Genomic DNA, 22,401 nt, shown 5'->3' on the forward strand with positions numbered 1-22,401 from the left:
ACTTATTCATTTCAATGGAACTTTTGTACGCTCCAGGGCTAGGAGGCAGTGTTCCAGGTAGAAAACGCGGGGAGTATCCTGTTTTATATTTAAGTATTTATTTAATCTTCTATCCTACTTAGGCGACCTAAACTAGGCACCGATAAACACAGCTCTGTGTGTGTGTGTGCAAGTATGCATGCATGCATCTAGAACTGTAGATCTAGAAGACAATATTAATCCTCAGGGCAAGATAGAGGTTGTGAGTCACACACACACACACACACACACACACAAAAAAAATTTGGGAGGTCCTTAGCAATACATAGCTATAAATCACCCCTGGCCCCATCAAAAAAATGTAAAAGGAACAGACACAGCTTTATTTATTTATTTATTTATTTATTTATTTATAAAATGTTTTACCTCCTCTTGATCAAAAATAACCCCAGAGTGGGGATTATTCATATGCTTTTTATTTATTTATTTTGATATTGAATTTGAGCAATCTTCTTTGTTTTCTAGATAGGGCTAGGTCTGGCCAAGAGATAAATGTTTTCTGGTTTTGCAGATGGAGAGGCAACCTAAATTTCCCAGTATTGTGCCATATACTCTAAGCCCGTGCTCAACCAGGGCAAAGGGGCTCAAAATTCAAACACCCCATTAATTTCACTTCCTGTTTGGGGAAACAGACGGACACTGAAATGAAGTCTCTGACATCAGTTAGCTGAGCTAGTCTGATGTGATGCCATGGAATGTTTGTGAATATTCCAGTTTCACAGAGCACAAAGCAATCAGAATTGCAAGTGCTTCAGCTCCTTACTTCCATCAAGTCCCACTCCCATTTTCATTCCCCCCTGTTTGGTCTTGCTATAGTATAGGAAAAATATGACCTCCTTTCTAGTTTCCTTTCTGGGTTTTAGTCTTCCCTATTCTTTTGTGCGTGGCAGTGGGAGGTTTCATACGTGCAAATTTTCACATACACACCTATGACTTCATAACTACAGAATGAAGTGATTGCTTGCATGTTCAAATGGCATAACACGGAGTTTCTCATTACCTCAAATGCATTCTTCAATGGAACAAGTTGGTTCATTCAGCTGCATCAAGTGACCAAGGGCTGAAGAACTATGTGGCATAAATGCCTGTGCAAACCAGCTCAAGGGGGACAATATTTCTCCCTATATGCAGAGTGTGTTTCCTTTACGATGGAATATTGACCTGCAAAGCTGTAAATGAAACATCAGGGCAGGCCCATTGGGTGAGAGGAACTGATAATCTCCAACCGAGATAAAGCTGGCAGAGTGCAGTGTGAAGGAAGTGGCAGTTCAAATGAATATCCAAGAATTCTGTGGCCTCTTGGAGCCTTAAAAAGTTCCACACGGGGCACTGTCAAAGGCAACAGCCTGCTGTCTATGCTTCATGCCTCAGTAATGTCTGAGAATCCTCAGTGCATGCTGTGACATCATCAAACTGCATGTTTTTCTGCCAATGCGTTACCTCCAATTTATTGGCTCCATCTTCTTCAGATTATTTTATTTTATTTTATTTAATACACTGGCCTTCATCAAAAGATCTAAGGGCAGTTCACAGAATAAAATACAAGATAAAACACAGGTAAATAATTACACCAAACCAACAAAACAATACCCCCCCCCCCTTTCCACAGACACATTTAAAAGGCTGTAAGATATTAATCAGCTTCTGCCATGTTTGCCATGACATGCTAGTTCCATCCTAAGTTGGGTGGGGTGTTAAAAAATCCCTTTCCTGCTTGCATCACTGTATGTTTCAGCAACCTGGTCATTCCTGCGCTCTTCATGGTGATCTCTGTATTTTATTTTGTTTGCCAAAACGAAGGCTGCATTCTTTCGCTGCAGCGCTCTTTAGCCCCAAGCCCCTTTTGTCAAGACAAGTCAGAACATCCATCTGAGCACTGAAAGGGTATTCAGGAAATGGGAATAATTTCGGCTAATCGTGAACTGAAAACTGCTCAAGCTTAAAAACTGCTTCATATGTACCCCTGGGCTGCACAAAGCAGGCGAGCAAGAAAGAAGAGTGTAACTTAGGTCAAGAGTTAAGGACTATCTTGGAGCAAATTTCAGCTTTTTCTCCACACAAGTATTCCAGTGCCTCGTTCAAAACTGTATCTGACAGGGGGCATAAGATGGCCGACATATCAAGTATATGCAGCCATGAAGTGAGCACTTTATGTTAACTGAAGACACTGCTTATTCTACAGCCCCACCACAAGGTAAGGTTAGCACAAACATGCAATTATCATTTTTACTGGTTCAACTACTGAAATTGCAATATGGCTGTTAAGCAGAAAGGGAAGAGCACAGCTCATTGGTAGAACACAAGCTTTGCATGCAAATGAGCCAAGGTCTTGACATCTCTAATAGACTTCTATCTGGCATCTCTGGATAGGACTGGGACAGATGAAATCAGGGACAGCTGTCATTCTTTAGGGTAGACCATGTTGCAGATATTAATATCACACAGTTTGAAGTGATTAGATGCATAAGAACAGACTCCTTTTGGAAGAAATTATTGGTTAATTATACAGTGGTGCCCCGCAAGACGAATGCCTCGCAAGACGAAAAACTCGCTACACGAAAGGGTTTAGCGATTTTTGAGTCGTTCCGCAAGACGAATTTCCCTATGGGCTTGCTTCGCAAGACGAAACGTCTTGCGAGTTCTTGCAAGTTTGTTTCCTTTTTCTTAAAGCCGCTAAGCCGTTAATAGCCGCTAAGCCGCTAAGCCGCTAAGCCGTTAACAGCCGCTAAGCCGCTAATAGCCACTAAGCCGCTAATAGCCGTGCTTCGCAAGACGAAAAAACCGCAATACGAAGAGACTCGCGGAACGGATTAATTTCGTCTTGTGAGGCACCACTGTAATATTCAAAGTTTTACTGACAGAACTTTCTTCTAATAGAATTTAAACATCAAATGTACATCAAAAAATATCCATACAATGTCTTGTGCTGTCCAGCACAGGCTCAGAATCTTAGAAAATATGAAATAATCCAAACAGACCTGCAAGCAAAGGTCTCACTCACTCACTCACTCACTCACTCACTCACAGCATCCATTTCCCTGGCGCTGTTTTCCTTGAGTGTGTCATTTACATCTTCTGTTCCTCGGGGCATTCAGAGACAGAGTAACAGTCACCATCCTTTCAAGATGGTGAATTTGCAGCTCAATACCTTTGCCACCTGATCTAAGGTTACAACAGTTTAACGTAACAGACAAAAATTAACAGGTAATCATTAAGCTATAACCCCCCCAAGTGAACTGAAACACAGTCATCCTTTGAAAATCCTGCTGCTCTGAATTTTGCAATGCTTTTCTCCATCCAAGTAATGTGTATCAAAATGCATATATTATAGGGAAGTGCATATATATTAATGAATATAGCATTAAACATGATTTATTTTAGAAAAATTGCTTTGCAAAAAGTGTATATGAATCATATGGGTATAATAAAGAGATTTGCTGCCAAATTTTCAGGAGGACTTAAAAAAACCCCATCACAAACAGATAGAGAAATGTCATGAACTGAATTTCATATCAGAAATATGAAAAAGTGAGAACCCAAAATTGGCAGATTTGCCTGTCCCTCCTTTGGGCAGCTGAGATGATTCTAGAAAGAGTTTAACTTCAGTATGTTGTGTTCAGTTGGCGCAGAAACAAAACAGGCAGTATCTATTGTTATTGAGACCTGCATTCAGGAGTCAAAAGTGCAGGGCTGCTTCAGAGCTTCCCTTAAAAATCCTTTTTAAATTCCTCAAAAACAAAAGTATTTTACAATCCCCTGCACTTGACATCTTGCTTTGAAATCTGGTAACCTAACGGTAAAGGGCCAAACATTGCTTCCCTGTCAAGTTCCGGCACCTGAATGAAAATACTTTTAAAAGCTGAGCTTGCCCATAATATTCCGCTTCTTCTAACCCAAATAGTCGTTTGATATATTGCATTCCAGTCTACAGTGGTAACATTTTCCTCCCCAGCCCTGCTCTTAAGCAACTGGGAGGAGGGGTGGCCAGGGGGGTGGGGGAAGGCTACCAAAATGTGACCACACTTGTAAAATATATTTCACATTCGAGCATAATCCTCTCAGCTACAGAGAACAGTGTGCTGATTTTTAAAGTCTGTTTCCACTCAAGGATTCCAACCTTTCATTTTGCAAAGCCTTCTGGGAATAGCTTTTCCCAGCCCGCATTCCAGTAGCCTTTTTTATTTCCTGTAGCTGTGTCAAAAGCAGTAATAGTGAGTCTCAAGAATGGAACAGGTTACTCTTTTTGTGTGTGTGTGCGTGTGTAATATCTGTACCATATGGGTCTGTGTAGGGTTCATTTTTTGAGAGGCGGGGAATCATGGCAGAGGCTCAGAATGATGCCATTTGCTAATTGCTCTTCCAATTAGTGCAAAGTTTGCACAGGTGAGCCGATTTTACACATTCTTTTCGAGAGCACCCCTTTGATTGTGTCGTGATCAAGTCACAAAAATTTCTAGAATTGCAAATATTTACAGAACTCTCAGCAGCAACGTCCTTTGGAACGGTGTCAACTCTGGGCACATTGTGTTATTCACTGTATGCTTTCAATCAGCTCCAGAGAAAATGCCTAATTTTCCTTTCACCAAGTGCTGCTAGCCAGGCACAGAGTTTGATTATCCAGAGCTTGCTAAGGAATGAACTGGGTGGAGAAAAACATTATTTGCACCAGGAGAAGCAAATTGCCCTTGTCAAAACAGAGGTATGCAAACTGCAGTTGGCCACAGAGGGACCCATCCTTTAAAATATTTTGTTTTCACGAAATAATTGGCTGGATGTTCATTTTTTTTTTTGCAATAAAAGGGGAAAATACGACTGCACAAGTTGATCCAACCTGAACTTTGAGCTTTGAGTTTTTGCCATTCCCAGATCCAGGCTACGTTTTGGTTGAAAAACCCATATGTAGAGTCTCCTTAACCTACTTAAAATATGGTGAATATTGGGACAGACAAGCTGTCATCCCCCAGATCTTGCTAAACTATACTTCTTTTGCTGAATCTATATTTTCTGCTCTGATCTGAAGGATTTTACTTTTTAATAAATGTAACTGTTCAATTATTCTTACAACTGTATATTTTGTTGCAACAAGGGATGGGGTGGGAGTGGGGGAGAAATCCAATTTGGCTCGCATTTTAAGGCAGATCTATATAACTCACACTTTCTGGAGCAACGAGTGAACCGAAACACAGCCATCCTTCAAAATTCACATTTCTCTGACGTTTGCAATGCCGTTTCCCCTCCAGGCAACGCTTCCAAAAGTGTGCATTAAAATGTATGTTTGTGAAAGCAACATACAAAATGCAGTACATTAGGAAGCACTGCTTACAAAAACATGTATATCAGTCAAAATATACACTTAAAATATATCTATTAAGAGGAATTTGTGCTGAAAAACTGATGAGGGTTTTTTTTGTGTGTTTTTTTAATCACCAATTTATTTCGCAACGTGGGGAACTTGAGTCTAGGGTTGGAAAAATGAGAAACGGAGAGAAACCAAACATGACATCCATTTCCTGAGAACAGGTAAGGTGAAGGACAGCTCAGAAATTTTATAAACAAACAAACAAACTCCCATCAGCCCCGGCCAGCTGGTCAGGGATGGTGGAAGCTGTAGCAGCATCTGGAATACCACAGGTTCTCCACTCCTGAGCGATATAATCAGCTTGCTTGGTGTTATGCTACAAAGAACGTCAGAAGTATGGGGATGCTGAGGGCACTGCAACAAACCCCGCATGTGCAGCCCAGAGGCTATAATGTAATAGGCTGGGAAGTGCCTGGTCTGTGTCTGACAGGGACAAAACTAATAACTGAGCCAGCGTTTGATTTGCTGCAAAGTATATTTGTCATTTCGCTTGCAAAGCCAGGAGGAAGCAAGGCTTACCCAGGGGCAGACAGACATGCTATGGACTCTCTCTTTTTTACATTACATCTGTCTTAACTTTAAAAATCCACTCAGACTGCCTCAAGAACTACTCCTTTCCTAACAAGTGAAGGAGATAAGACAGAAAACCGACCAAAGTAAACATGTAAATAAATGTCATATTGGAAAGGGGCGGCGGGGGGGGGGGGAGAGATTCTTTCCTAGCTTCTTCCGCAGACATCTGCAAAACACATTGTACTGCCGAATGGCAATGAAGAGGATCTATAACTTGAAATAAGCACTGACTCACTGAGATGGTCCTCATTATACTGATACAGAGGCACAACTCGCTCTTCAGTAAATGTGATCCATGCAGTCACAGCCTGCCAGACATTGATTTTTCAATTGCCAGCAAACTTCAGCTTGATTTATGCACACAAACAGTGGTTCGCTTCTACTGGGAAATGACAGCGTCGAGAGGAAGGTATGAGAGAGGACTGCAATTGCAATGCAATAACCAAATCAGAAATATGCTTATTTCTTGCATTGATTCACAAGGCATTGCTTTCAGAGTTATTTTTATTTAATGGGCCACAGTGCATACAGCCGTCAAAGAACACAGGTTCAGATATGTGTGTTCATCCCTTGACCAGTCAGTTGACTCTCCTATACATGGAGAGGGCTATAAAATCCATGAGCTCTGACTCCTGGCTTGGTTCCTTGGTTTTGACTCTGTGGCTTAATCTCTTACTCCTACTTCAGCTATGACACTGCTCAGCTTTGCAGACCCAGAGTTGGCACAACACATTTAGGCACCTGAGGTAAACCAAACAGTGCCTCCCCCACTGCCAGAGAAGATGGAGGGAGTGAAGAACAAGGGAGAAAAAAAGATCTACATCAGGATCTGCTGCGCCTCTAAATCTTGCCGCCTGAGGCAGCCGCCTCATCTTGCCTCATGGGTGGGCCGGGCCAGCCCAGACAATGCATACAATGCATGCACCATCCCATTTGTATGGGCCTGTATGGATGTAGTAGTGAATGTTTGTGGATTGGGACAGGTTTTTCTGCTGTGAGCCTGATCTCTCCTGCATGGGATCGCTTTATGCATATTACTCATATTTGTGAAGCTCAGGTTATGTCTTTCATGTGTGATCAAGTTAATTTCATGTGCGATCAAGTCAATTTCCTGTGTGATCACAATTCAAACATGCGTGTCACCTCAAATAATGTTTTCCAGCAAAATCAGTTCACCCATTCAATTAAATTTTGGAGTCTTCAAGGGCTAGGAAACCAAGTCTACATGTAAACTGGTCCATAGCTTTAGTATAAGATTGTCCACTTGTTCAGTGGATGATGATGATGTTGCCCATCTGACATACCCTCCAACATTTCTCTGATAAAAATAGGGATGCCACATTCCATAATGATAATTTTACTATTTATACCCCACACATCTTACTCGGTGGCCCCAACCACTTTGTACGGCTTCCAACATATATAAAAACATAATAAAACACGAAACGTTAAAAAAACTTCCCTATACAGGATTGCCTTCAGACAGCTTGGGGGTCGGATGATTCCATACCCTCCAACATTTCTCCAATGAAAATAGGAATAGCCTAAGGAAAAGTGGGACATTCCAGGATCAAATCAGAAACCGGGATGGCTTCTCTAAATCAGGAATGTCCCTGGAAAATAGGGACCCTTGGGACTGGGTTGCCCCAGCCCCAGCAAATTAAAACATCAAACATAGTAAAACATCAAACATTAAAAACTGTCTTCTATGTTCAGGGAAGCCCTAAATTAAGGAAGGGATATCTTGTGCAAGTACAGGCCTATGTTTCAAGCCACATGGGACAGTTTCTAAGGAACTCTTATACTTCTGATTGCTACAAGGATTAAAAATTAACCACAACGCATGCGGATAAAATGCACTTTTGCCATTTATTTCTTGCTATTTAAGAAATCTGTACATCATTTGCACTGCGCTGACCTCACTGCTGCCCCACTCCTCCCTTTCTACCTGCTGGTAAGCAGCAAAGACATGACCAACCAGAGGTCACCAGGCTGTCTACCATGGGAGTATATCTAGCACAAGATGTACTGAACATCATACCCTTTTTCCCTTCCACCTACCCATGAAGAACATAAAGGCCTTACTGTTTCAAACTTGCATTGTTCCCACTCACCTCTTTGTACAATTTATGGTTTTTTCATCCTTTTCCATGTGGAACTAATTGATGAAAAATCCAAAACCACATGAAAGGTGGCTTGGGGTCAGATGGAGAAGTTAAATTAATCGGTCATTAACAGGAAGAGATTCTTTTATGGGGGGAGTACAGCTTGTAGAATTCCTTCTTCTGAAAGGCTGAGGACACCGAAAAGTTATGTCACTCACTCATAGCATCAAGAACACAGCTGACTTTGCTGTAAGTGTCAAACCGGGTCTCTGAAGGCTCTGTTGTGCAATGTGGCCTTATTTTGGTTGCTTTAAGAAGCAGAAAGGCACCTTTATTAATCAGAATGCATGCTTAGGAGCTGGGTCACAAATGCTGATAAAACTTTTACAAAATCTAGTTTGGAACTGAGTAGGTGCTTCCCTGCACTTTCCCCTCCTTCTGAGTAGCCCCTCATGCAGTTAGCCAGGCTTTGAAACTCCTGCCTCGTTCGCCATCCTGTAGCCTTGAGGAAGATGAGGTAGGTCTACAAGCCAATCAGGAACCCAAGCAGCTTGAGTGGAAACATCCAGAGTCACTGTCAGGAGACCCCTGCTTTGAGGTCTTGGCAATAATGAACACGTGGTCATTTTTCTTCATGCAAAGCGTGTTCTCCTTCATGGAGAGCACGTGTTGCGGTGGGGGCTGCCAGGACACTCCAAAGTTGGGGGGCGGGCTAATTGATCGTTGGCCACTGATGCGATTGGGGCTTCCCTTGTTGTTGGGAAAAAGTTAATGTTGCCATTTGTTGATTGACAGCCAGAAATAGTAAAACTCCTTGCACGAGGCTAGGGCTTCCTCTTTTCGCCCGTGCATCGGATTGCCCGTCCCTCCCTCCCTAGAATAGGGTTGTTCGCTTTGACCTTGCTATGCCTGTCATGGGGTCGTCTGCTTTGGAGCGGGGGCCTGGTAGGAATTTTGTCCATCTGGCTGATTGGCTGGGGCCATTTGGTTTTTGCCTACTGCGTAGCAAATCGTCACAACTTGTAAGGTTCACGGTTAGGCATTGGTTTATGGTTTGGTTGGTTGAGGGGCATGGATTGGCTGTGCCTGCCCCTCTAATGCTGCTGCTGCAAGGGATTCCGATAAGGAATTGGGAGCTAACTATTGCTTGTCCACTCTGTCAAGGGGGCTCGGGCCATAGCAATGAGCTCCTGGTTGCATTTGGGGTGAGGGCAGGTTCCCTGCTCCGTGTAACCCCCAAGTGTATTCCCCCATTCTGACTTTCGCATCGTGTGGAATGTCAGTCTGTCCCCCATGGTGGGGGCAGATAGTCGCAACCAATGCCTATGCAACCACTCACAAATTTGTATTTTAATAAAGTTGTGGCCAAAATTATGCCAAAAATCTTAAACAAAAACTTCTGTGTGATGTGTGAGTTATTGGGGTGGACCTGGGGACCTCGACACGCAAAGCACACTACCTTCTGTCATTTTAGCAGCATCAGTATCGCCCAGCTGATGTGAGAAAATAAGGTAGAGTTAAGGACCTTTATGCATCTCTAGTTGTAGGCAATTATGCACAAATAACAACCGGTAGCCTTGACTGACGATGCTCATCCCCTTTGAAAAGATGCCTCCAGACAGTTTAATGAGACCAAAATTAGCACTGCGATGTGCATGCAAATGAAGATGCATATCAATTTGCATCCCCATTAGCTGCACAAATGTAACCCAGCTTCTGTGAGTTGAACTCTCTTGCTGGAATTGGGTGATTAACTAGAATTAGCCTGTCATCTTTACCATCTTTGCTGCAGTTTGATCAACAATTTTGTGTGCGGTGGATAGGCTTACTTGGCTATCGTTTCTTCTGTTCTTCCTTCAGAGTGCCAAATCATTATTTCTCGCCTAATGCATGGTTATGCTCTCGCTGTAACTCTGAAAGATATTCACTTTGGCATACAGGATACAGGTCCCATTAAAAATTGCCAGTGCTTTCCATAACATTATCCTGCAATCAGTTCAATGGAATTTTGATTGTCCAAGAGGCTTGTGTAGGCATCATGGGACACAGAACTAATTGAGTTTCAGATGAAGGGCAGCTTAGGATTTGTCAGCTGTGTAATATGATACAACTGGGTAGCATTCCATGGGGAATTCATAATTCAAAACAGCTGATCAATACTGACAGTGCTAATCAGATGTTTAGTGTCAGCTTGCTCAATATGGCTGAGATGTGTATATCCAAATACACTTCTTTAAGAAATATCCACTCTCATTTTCAGTATCAAGTCCAAATGTTGAATGTTAGCAAATTTGTATGGAAACAAATATTGACATAAGTGAATATAGGATTGCAGAGGTTTTACCGTATCCCTAAGTCCCTGCTATATATTACTGAAGTGTAATGTTAAGCTAAACGTGTACTTTGGTACTGCAAAACAAATCTCACTTTCGGCTTTCGGGTAGACTGACATTTGCTGATGGACAAAGATTAATTTGTTCTCAGCAATTCTGAGTCCTCATATACCAGTAAAAAAAACCAAAAACCCCCCTATTTTATGTATTTACAGTATATGCATAGAGTTATTTGCTGAATGTTATCTTGCTGACATACTCTATCAGAAGTGCACTTAGTATGCTCCAGTGGAATTTTCCAATGTTAAATCTTTCAGCAATACTCAGGCATTCCCATTTCATTACTTATCGCATCGTGCACCAGAGAAGAAAACCACTAATGGGTGTATTCCAACTGCTATTAAACACAATGGCAAAAATCACTTAGATTTTAATGGAACCAAATTGCATTTAAAACATGTTTGAGATCAGAGATCAGGATTCAAAAGCAGAGTGTATGTATGAAAGAACTTTAGGGCACGCACAGAGGATTCCTTGTTTTGCACCCAGTTGCTAATTCATTTTGCCAAGCATCACCACCAAATACACTCCATAAAGAATGGTATTAAACAATTTAAGCTTGTCATTCTAATCTCATTTTGGCCCATCTGCACTGTACATTTAAAGCAGTATCATATCACTTTCAACAGTCATGGATTCTGCCAGAGAATCCTGAAAACAACAGCTTGTTCTGGGTGCTGAGAGGTGATAGGAGAACCCTAGCCGTTCACATTTCACCGAATGATTTAACTATCAATCCCTCTTTCCTGTACAGTTGTACCTTGGAATTCAAATGGCTTAGTTGCCAAACGTTTTGGCTCCTGAACAATTGGAAACCAGAAGTTATTGTTCCAGTTTTCGAACGTTTTTTGGAAGCCGAATGTCCGGTGGGGCTTCAGGGGCTTCCAATTGGCTGCAGGAACTTCCTGCAGCCATTTGGAAGCCACACTTTGGAAGTCATATGTTTTGGAAGTTGAACGGACTTACTGAACGGATTCTGTTCGACTTCCAAGGTACATCTGTACACTCTGGGAATTGAAGCTCTGTGAAGGAAGGAAACAGGGGTCTCCTAATCATTCTCAGCACCCTTAGACTACAGTTCACAGGATGCGTGGGAGGGAGGCCATGACTGTTTAAAGTGATATGATAAAGTCCGTTTCCGATTACAATTCAAAGTTTTGGTGCTGACCTTTAAAGCCCTAAACGGCCTCGGTCCTGTATACCTGAAGGAGCATCTCCACCCCCATTGTTCTGCCCGGACGCTGAGGTCCAGCACCGAGGGCCTTCTGGCGGTTCCCTCATTGTGAGAAGTGAGGTTACAGGGAACCAGACAGAGGGCCTTCTTGGTAGTGGCTCCCGCCCTGTGGAATGCCCTCCCTTCAGATGTGAAGGAAATAAGTAGCTATCTTATCTTTAAAAGACATCTGAAGGCAGCCCTGTTTAGGGAAGTTTTTAATATTTAATGCTGTATTGTTTTAACACTTGATTGGAAGCCGCCCAGAGTGGCTGGGTAAACTCAGCCAGATGGGCAGGGTATAAATAAATTATTATTATTATGATTATGATTATGATAGTACTTTAAATGTATAGTGCAGATGAGACCTTAGCTGGAAACAAATTATATAGGTCTTGCTTCTAAATATAAAAATGAGGGAATAGCATTTGATCTTTTACTCTCTGTCTACTGAACAGGACACAGAATGATCCAGGCCAACAGACTGCATTAGAAGCAACATCTCTTACCACACCATGGAAATAAAAATATGAATCTAGATTTTGGCAGATCCGTGATCTTTCAACTATAAGAAAGAAAGAGTTGAAAGTATGCATGCCGTCTAATAATAACTAGCATTTTTTTAAAAGCCAGCTCTTTATTGTCCTTCAATTCTGGAAGCCTTCAGGGCATGAGTTTGGTTTAGCTTTTAAAACAACAACAACAACAACAACAACAACAACAACAACAACAACAACAACAAAAGTCAAATAGTTATTTTATTAAAACACAATGCATAATAGGCTCAGGAACCTCTGTTTATTGTCCTGGAATTTTAAAATGTATAATTCTAAAGAGTTTGCCTAAACTTGACTAAGAATCTTACAAATGCAAATAAACAAAAGCTCCCACATGCTGGAGAAGCAGAAGAGATGAAAGAGTTCAATAAACGGGTTTTGTGGAATTGCCTTCAGAAAAACAGTTGGAATTGACTGTATAAACAAGAGAGGGTGAAATAAGAGAGGAATCCAAAAAGTGCCCACAACTGTGATGAGGTTGTGAAATTTCAGAAGCAAGCTGACACATATATAATAGTCTCTGGCTCCCTAATTTAGGCTTTCGAAATAGGAGAAAGTAAACATGCAAGGAGGGGGAAGTTGGGACCACATGAGCATGCTAGCTCCACCCCATTCCATCGCCATTTCCATTGGATTGCAACTTGGGGAAGGTGACTGTCTGCTGCAGAGCATATCCTTTGTATTCATGAAGGGTCCCTGTGAGTTTTGGAAGCTAGGGAATGGTGGAGTTTGTGTCCTTGACCCCAATGTCCCCCACGTGTTTGCTTTCACTCACTCTGAATTTCAGGACACACAATCATTCCGTGCGTTTCACACCAACAAACCTGGAGTTCATGCCAACAGTTGTCATTGGGTTGTTGAAAGCAGGGTAGCGTTGCACCCCAGGGGTGAAAGTGACCGCTCTCCCCATCAACTGGAGGGCGCCCTTTGCGTGGCCAAGCACAGCAGCCCCAATCCTCCAAGACTCCCTGCAGAACGCTCCTGGTCCACCTCCCTATGTCATGGCCCTTGAGGTTCCTGCCAAACTTCGGTTCAGAATGAACCAATCGTGATGGGCAGAGGCGGAGCCAGGAAAGCAGACCAAGAGGGATAGTCTTCACTCTGGTCCACTCTTTGCGTATGTAAGGGGGCTCCTGCTGCATCAGCACTACACTAAGCTCCCCACGCTTCATGCCTCCCTCACTCAGCAAGTCACAGTGACTCCCAATGCCAGGAAGCCGGGGGAACAACACATCTTTGCCTTCCCCACTGCACAAACCACCGCTGGTTGATACAGATCAATAGGTATGGAAGGGGGATAACTTTGACACAGATGTAATTTTAAAAAGCAAACCAACATGCAGTATGCAAACCAAAACGTCTTTTAGAATTTGCAAGTTTCCAAATTCCTCTTCTTAAATATGATAGCTATGCTATTCATATACCCCAAACAACTGAAGGAAAGTGATGCTGATATATACCAGATGGAAAGTTCCATGGTGAAGTGCTTTAATCAAGCAATGCACGCCACAATATAGGAGAACAGAAAGTGAAGAACACAATACCCATTGTGTCTTTTCTTGGATTTGAAATAAGAGCAATTAGGTGTCTTCCAATTGGCAGACTTGGGCTAAAAATATGCATTTTGGTACAGCTCTCCTGTGCGGATGCAGATATTTAAAACTCTGCACTATTCAAGTCGAGTTTTAAAACTTGGCACCTGGAAACAGATGGAGTTCATCTAGAGAATTCATGTGCTGTAGTTCCGGTCCATTCGAAAACACATACACAAACCACTGTTTCTGTAAAGTGCCCAATGAAATTGGTAGATGTTGCCATTTTGGAATGAAACAGACACATGATATACAACTTAAATAGGCACACTATTCCAAGATAGGAGCATGCATCACTCCTACTGCTGATGACTTTGTTGACAATTTGAAATCAGCCATGAGAGGAAAGACAGTCTTCGTTCACTGGAGTTCCAGCAAAGGTGACTAACATTTAAACTGTAAACCATACGTTCAAAATTTGGAGTCATTTTCAGAAATTCAATTAGTATCTAGTATGCCTCAAAATAATCTGTCAAAATAAAATATGAATGTGATCAAACAAGTACATTAAAATTTATATAAAATCTTGAATCCCTTTCTCCAATGGAAGGAGTTTCCTTTTACTAGAAGAAGACATCCTTCCATGAAGAAAATAGAGGAAGCTGTTTTCATTGAAAGAAGGGAACACTTGGATCTGATCCATACAGCTCTTTTAAAACACACTGAAGCCTGCATTTCTATAGCAGTCGTCCAATGCAGTGTAAATGGGTATGTTGCCACATGAGAGGTGGAGAGATTAAACAAACTACCTTCACCAGCTCTCCAGGTCCATTTATGTCACCTTCTATGATCTGGAAGTCACCTTTCTGCAGTGGTGATCCCCTTTGTAATCCTATCTAAGATATAAGAGGCTTCAGCGGTCAGATTGCCTTCCAACTCATGAAAGGTGACAAAAATGTCCATAGCTAGTATGCTCATCCTCACTGTCCTTCACATAATAATTGACCAGCTTACATAACACCTGAAGGTGATCACTATAAAAATATGAATAAGGGCTAAGATATCTGACTTTTGAGAATAACTGCATTGTGTTCATTATTGTGTCAATTATTGCTATTTAAACCCAACTTACACAGCAGGATTTCAACTGTAAATCATGATGTTATTTCATAGAACTACAGCGGTACCTCGTGTTAATAACTTAATTCGTTCTGAAGGTCCGTTCTTAACCTGAAATGGTTCTTAACCTGAGGCACCATCCCGCCGCTGCAGCGCAATTTCTGTTCTCATCCTGAAGTAAAGTTCTTAACCCGAGATACTATTTCTGGGTTAAAGGTAAAGGGACCCCTGACCATTAGGTCCAGTCGTGACCGACTCTGGGGTTGTGGCACTCATCTCGCTTTATTGGCCAAGGGAGCCAGCATACAGCTTCCGGGTCATGTGGCCACCATGACTAAGCCACTTCTGGTGAACCAGAGCAGCACACGGAAACGCCATTTACCTTCCCCCAGAGCGGTACCTATTTATCTACTTGCACTTTGACGTGCTTTTGAACTGCTACGTTGGCAGGAGCAGGGACCGAGCAACGGGAGCTCACCCCATTGTGGGGATTCAAACCGCCAACCTTCTGATTGGCAAGTCCTAGGCTCTGTGGTTTAACCCACAGCGCCAGGAATCTATAACCTGAAGCGTCTGTAACCTAAAGTGTCTGTAACCCGAGGTACCACTGTATTCTGCCTAGCGAGTTGGGTGTTCTCCAAGTGTCTTTATCTAATACACAATGAAACTGGTGAGACAGAACTACGTAGAATTTATCTGAATAAGGAGCTGGCCATAGGAAGGCCAAGGATCTGTATTATGTTTTTTGGAATAGGAAATTATTCTTTAAGGTTCAAAAACTGCATGAAAATAACAAAGATTTTTAATGACTTCCATACATTTAGGAAATATTGGCGGTTATTGTGTGCTTAGTGGGTGGCTTTGGATCTGATGCAAAACATGATGCAAAATCCAAATAAGAAAAGAAAACTTAATCCCCTGTATTCCTCCCACCACACATTCAGTAGTGGCAAGAGGACATTGAGCAAGGTTTCTGGAGTTTATTAAACAATTATTTTTGAGAGGAAAGGCTTGCACTTTCCTCAAACTGAGAAATAAAAGTGGGGAAACAGAAATATATCTATTTCATTTACATTGTTTCCGCCTCCATTCAAACCTGCCATCTGCCTGAAATGGAAAAAGCAGCATTCTTCTCAAGGACTGACACAAAGACACATATTTTTCTACTGGGTACCTGCTGCATTTGGGGCATTCCAGGAGAGAGAGAGAGAGAGAGAGAGAGAGAGAGAGAGAGAGAGAATCGCTAGCACCATCTGACAGTCACCAACAATCATGAGTGGCAAGACAAACAAAACATTACAGTGGTGCCTCGCAAGATGAAATTAATTTGTTCCCCGAGTCTTTTCGTCTTGCGATGTTTTTCGTCTTGCGAAGCACGGTCCGTCGCAACTGCGCCTCTTCAAGCGGCTTTAAGAAAAAAGCGAACAAACTCGCAAGACGTTTTTGTCTTGCGAAGCAAGCCCATAGGGAAATTCGTCTAGCGAAGCAACGCAAAAACCAAAAACCCCTTTCGTCTAGCGAGTTTTTCATCTTGCGAGGCATTCGTCTTGCGGGGCACCACTGTATTTCTTAGAAAAGAAATAGTATGGTACTTCACCCTGCAAAAAACCTTTTCAAATAATTTCACTTTCAACTCAGTAAACCCACCCACCCCAGTTTGCCAACAATGCTTGCCTATCAGAACTTGTATTTTTGATTCTTTCTTGATTGATAGGTGCACCTATTTATTGAACATTCATCCTGATCTGCTTGCAGGGAGATAAGATGAAGTTTCATGAGCATTCAGTCTGATAACATTGCATCAAAGCAAGTAGTAATAATAAATCTTTATTGCGGTCCAAAGACCCATAGAACAATTTCAAAAGAGGCAGTCATTTTGTTTTTGATTATCTTTGTTTCTTTTAACTACCGAAAGAAACTTTGCCACGGCCAGTGTAATATAATTGGACCTGTCATCCCAAAGATATTTAATATGGGAGGATTCAGATTTTCCCGGCAGATTTGCCAGTAGGGGTTTGATCAGTTGGTCTCTTGCTTGCTCGTACTGCCCACAATGCAGTCAGCTATGCTTCATGCAATCGACGTCCTGAGAACATAAACAAAGCCTATTCTGATAAGGGATGCCTCTCCGTCTCAAAGCAAGTGTTGTTCCACACTTTCTGCTGCATTTCCCTGACACTTTCCATCTTGCAAAAATGTCTTTGGGGTGGGGAGTGGGTTTGTTGTGTGTGAACTTCAAATCATCTTTAATTGCACAACTTGGATTTGTGATTGAAGGCCGCCCCCAAATACTGACAGTCTTGAAGTGCCCAAAGACGCAAAAGAGGACTACACATACCTCCAATAATTCCCCCCCCCCCCTCAAAATTGCCTAAGCCATTCTTCCATGCCAAAATGCATGCTTTTAAACATTATTGGGTGGATGCTGGGGTTTTATTAGTTGTAGTATTTTAAAGGGAAATGTTATTGTGAGATTACAAGCACAGCACAAGCCAGTTCAAGACAGACTATCAGAAAGTAAATACAGTACAGAGAAGAGATTTCAGCATTGTATAACAATGGGTGGGGGGTGGGATCAAACAATTATCTTTTTGTTGTGAGAATAGTTATGGCACAAGTACAAAAGGCAGAAGCTATTTTTATCTGTACAGTTGGATAACATGAGTTTCTACACATTATTTACATATAACAAACATGACATTTACTAAACGATCTCTTAGAATCTTGTCTTATATCAGATACTTTCAGTTATACACATCATAAGACAAAAATTAATAGTGTGTGTCTCTTATTTAACTTTCAAATGACACTTCTCACATTCAGGGACATCTGTAATAAATTGCTTGTAATAAATTATAGCTACCGAAACTTCTAGCCAGGCTGCCTGGGATTAAATATACAAATATATTGTTGTCTTACATCAGCTGTAAAATTGAGCTCTGTTTTAAAATTGGTGAAATATCATACCCTTTTAAGAAGGATTCTCTACACAGTATTTTTCACAATTGTGTTCTCATGGTCACATCATATTCATCATAGGACAGCATTAGCCTGTGTGATCACTGAACATGAATAGAATCTGGTCCCTGGGGCAGAATTTTGCATCTTGATAACTTCAGCTTTTGTTACGTGAAAAATAGCATGATCTCATTGTGGCTGAAGGCTTGGAAATTATAAACAGTATGTGGCTTTAAAAACAGAGTGTTTGGGTGGAGCTACTAATTGACAAGAAACAGAGCTTTATCTCTTCTCATATTTTGGAATATGTAGATACATTTTGACCAAGACATTTGTTTCTCATGAATTTACTGTATATTACTGAAAATACTGTATATTACTATACAGTAACATATAATGTAAATTCCATGCATACATGATCTTTTTTTTTAAAAAAATAAATCTACTTTTAAGTTTGCTTTTCAAGTCAGGAAAACATATTTTTAAAAAGCTAGGGCCTTTTTTCAGCCGGAACTCGCAGGAACTCAGTTCCTGCACCTCTCAGGTGGGTGCCATTGCCGTTATAATAGAACAAGGGAGGTGTTCGTGGTCAGTTCCATCACCTCTTTTTCTAGAAAAATGGCACTGTCTACAGCCAAAATAAATTCAATACCTTGCTATGCAAATACAGCTGAGGAAGCCCTTCAGGGTGAAACAAGGGAGCTATCCGGAAACCTTGTTCTGCCCAAGTTAGCAATTTGTACTTGCACCAGCCAGCTTGTGCCAGCCGTCTACATCAGCTGTGTTGTTCTCATTACCTTGAGGACTTTTCTATTTTTACCTAAGGATTGTGTTATACAGGAACTCACAATAAGAAGAAAAGAAGAAAAGAAGGAATGTATTATCATAGGTTATATACCATGTATATGAACTGTATATGTTGCACATACTGGGCTAGACCTTTACGTTAGGAAATAACCAATAAAATGTTCACCGTCTACAGCCAGGCAAAAAACGCAGTCAATTATAGTTACGTTTTTGCACTTTCCACAAACATACTTCGCTACTCTTGAAGGTTGTGGTTCTTCCATTATAAAATGGAAAAAAAGGTGTGAAGGCACCAAATGCAGAAAAAGAACCTTCAATTTGCAATAGAAGATGCACCAGAAGACAGAGGCTCTAATCTTAACCCAGCTTACGTGGCCTTCCTGAATTCACTAAAACTTACTTTGGAATACACAGGATAGCAAATTGAAAGTCTCCCTGAATGAGGACAGAGGGCTTGTCCACACTTCTCCCTGCTCCATGCTTTCTAGGTTCATGGGTCCATAAGGTTTTTCTTTTGCTAGGCCACTAACTCCAGGAAAACCTGCTGTTTACCACTGGATTGTAACGAACGTCAATCTGGTTTTCTGCAGATTGGTGTTTTTTCAGTGGGAAACAGTGGGTTTTCCTGAGCAAGTAGACAAGGCAAAATAAAAACCTCACAGACCCAACCATTGCCGAAATGAGCCCTCCGTTTGAAATGTGTTGGGTTCAGGAAAACATACTGCTAGTGCACCTGGAGTTCCCCTCCCTTCAGCGTTAGCTAAGCGAACAGTACATATGTCTTCTCCACCACAAAATACTTCAGCATGGTATTCTTTTTGTAACCTAGTTTTGCAAATTGCTTTGTGGGAACTATAAATAAAGATGATGACGACCAGCATATTTCTATGGGTTGAAATTTAAACTGTCTAGTCTCCAGTGAAGTGAAAACTGCAGGCCAGGCACAAATTGGAGCATGATAGAAAGGTAGAGTGGTTGAGGGTAAATAGCGTTTGTCAGAAAGCTTTACAATAATGTAATTAATCCCCCCCCCCAAGATAGATAGATAGATAGATAGATAGATAGATAGATAGATAGATAGATGATAGAGATAGATAGTAATTACAGGCTCTATAACATAAACACATTTGTCACGTGTAGTTTGGCCTTCAGTTTTGTATAGTAATGGGTTATATCTTTCTAACCAAAGGTACATTCACAACATACATTTAAAAAGTCATGGCTTCCTGGGAACTGTAGTTTATTAAGAGTGCTGAGAGTTGTTAAGAGCCATCTATTCTCCTCACAGAGCTACAATTTATAGAATGGTTTAGCAATCAATCTCTCTTCCTAGGGAAGTCTGGGAACTACGATATAGCACTGTGCAGGGAATAGGGGTCTCCCTAACAATCCCAGTAGTGATGTATGGAAGTGAGAGCTGGACCATAAAGAAGGCTGATCGCCAAAGAATTGATGCTTTTGAATTATGGTGCTGGAGGAAACTCTTGAGAGTCCCATGGACTGCAAGAAGATCAAACGTATCCATTCTTAAGGAAATCAGCCCTGAGTGCTCACTGGAAGGACAGATCGTGAAGCTGAGGCTCCAATACTTTGGCCACCTCATGAGAAGAGAAGACTCCTTGGAAAAGACCCTGATGTTGGGAAAGATGGAGGGCACAAGGAGACGGGGACGACAGAGGACGAGATGGTTGGACAGTGTTCTCGAAGCCACAAACATGAGTCTGACCAAACTGCGGGAGGCAGTGGAAGACAGGAGTGCCTGGCGTGCTCTGGTCCATGGGGTCACGAAGAGTCGGACATGACTAAACAACTAAACAACAACAACAATTCCAGACACCCTGAGCAAACTGAAGTTCCCAGTATTCTTTGGGGAAAGCTATGACTGTTAAAGTGATATTTTAAAAATAATTTCTATTAAATTTCAAGAAAAAGGGGAAAATTTCCACATATACCCTTCAATACATGATTTTGCTTTTTTTTGTTTTATCGTCTTCCCATCCCGTTTTCCATTGTGGTTTTATTTTCTCCCCCTTTTGCTGCACCCTGTCTTCTATGTCTATATCATAACAATGTTACAGCAAGTCCTACTTCTTTCTGTTGCTCATGCTTCAAATCCTACTCAGGAAATTCATCATACTGTAATAGTCTGAAAAAAGGCTTCCATTCCTCCACTGTTGTTGTTGGGTTCTTTTATTTTAGCTGTTAACTTTACCATTTCTGCACAGTCCATCACCTTACTTACGCATTCTTCCTTTGTAGAAGTTTCTTCTTCTTTCCATTTTTGGGGGTATGAAATCCTCGCTGCTGTCATAACATACATAAGCAACTTAATCCTATTTGGGGGCGGGACTTCTGTCAACTGTTAAAATGACATCATAGTGCTTTAAACGTATGGTACAAATGTGGCTCAGTTGAAACATGTATAATTTCAACAGACTGCCACATAATTAGTACACCATCCTGCCTTTTCTGAGATTATACTAGAAGCTGTAAATGAGTGTCGGTTCTTTGGCAGTTTTAGGTTACAATCCAGTGCATAGTAAAGGTAAAGGGTAAAGGGACCCCTGACCATAAGGTCCAGTCGTGACCGACTCTGGGGTTGCGGCACTCATCTCACTTTATTGGCCGAGGGAGCCGGCGTACAGCTTCTGGGTCATGTGGCCAGCATGACTAAGCCGCTTCTGGTGAACCAGAGTAGTGCACGGAAACACCGTTTACCTTCCCGCTGGAGCGGTACCTATTGATCTACTTACACTTTGATGTGCTTTCAAACTGCTAGGTTGGCAGGAGCAGGGACTGAGCAACGGGAGCTCACCCCGTTGTGGGGATTTGAACCACCGACCGTCTGATCGGCAAGTCCTAGGCTCTGTGTTTTAACCCACAGCGCCACCCGCGTCCCCTAATCCAGTGCATACCAAGGTTATAATCTGGTGCATACTTTGAACACAGTTGGACTTACATCAAAGTGAAACACATATAGGATTGTGTTCCATACCAACTTTTTCCGGGGTGTACATTTGTCCCAAAAGACTATGGAGGGTCAACACAATGAAGGAGAGCCATCCTTTTTAAAAGCCTGTGTTAATTATGTTAATTACATATAGAAAATTATATCACTATTAGAAATGCTTATGGGTTAAACAAGCCTTGGCAAGAACACTCATTTGTCTCAACGGGACTGATTATTTTAATTGCATTTCTGAAACAATTGTCAGATTTATGGATAATAAAAGCAATTACATGTGTCCTTTAATTTCCTTCATTATATTAGTCTAAAAGGGGACATTCCAATTCTGGAAACCTCCTGTTTTGCAGACAAAATTCTTCCCCACCAATTTTGGGGGGGCACTTAATTAAAACAGCTGCAGCCATTATTTGCAGCAAAGACTAGCAACTAAACAGATTCCCTGCATTGCTAGACGCCAACACCTACAAGCCCCAGTCAGCATGGCCAATGGTCAGCGATGGTGGATATTGTAGCCCTACACATGTGGAGGGCACCAGGTCAGGGTAGGCTGGTACATTTTAATATGGATCTGTGGAGAGGGTCCTTCTTGCCTAGTGCATATATAGCTTTCCCAGCTCAATGAATAGGACTATGCTATATGTCACCATTTCACATTCTTTCTAAACTCTTCCTTTCTGTGCTCTTTTGTAAGGTTTTTAACAGCTTTCATTATATTTTGTACATTGCCTCGGGACATACGTGGAAGGCAACTAATAAATAACAACAACCGCATACGGAA

This window comes from Podarcis pityusensis (assembly GCF_964106645.2).
Source record: "Podarcis pityusensis genome assembly, chromosome: 6".
Classification (NCBI taxonomy): Eukaryota; Metazoa; Chordata; class Lepidosauria; order Squamata; family Lacertidae; genus Podarcis; species Podarcis pityusensis.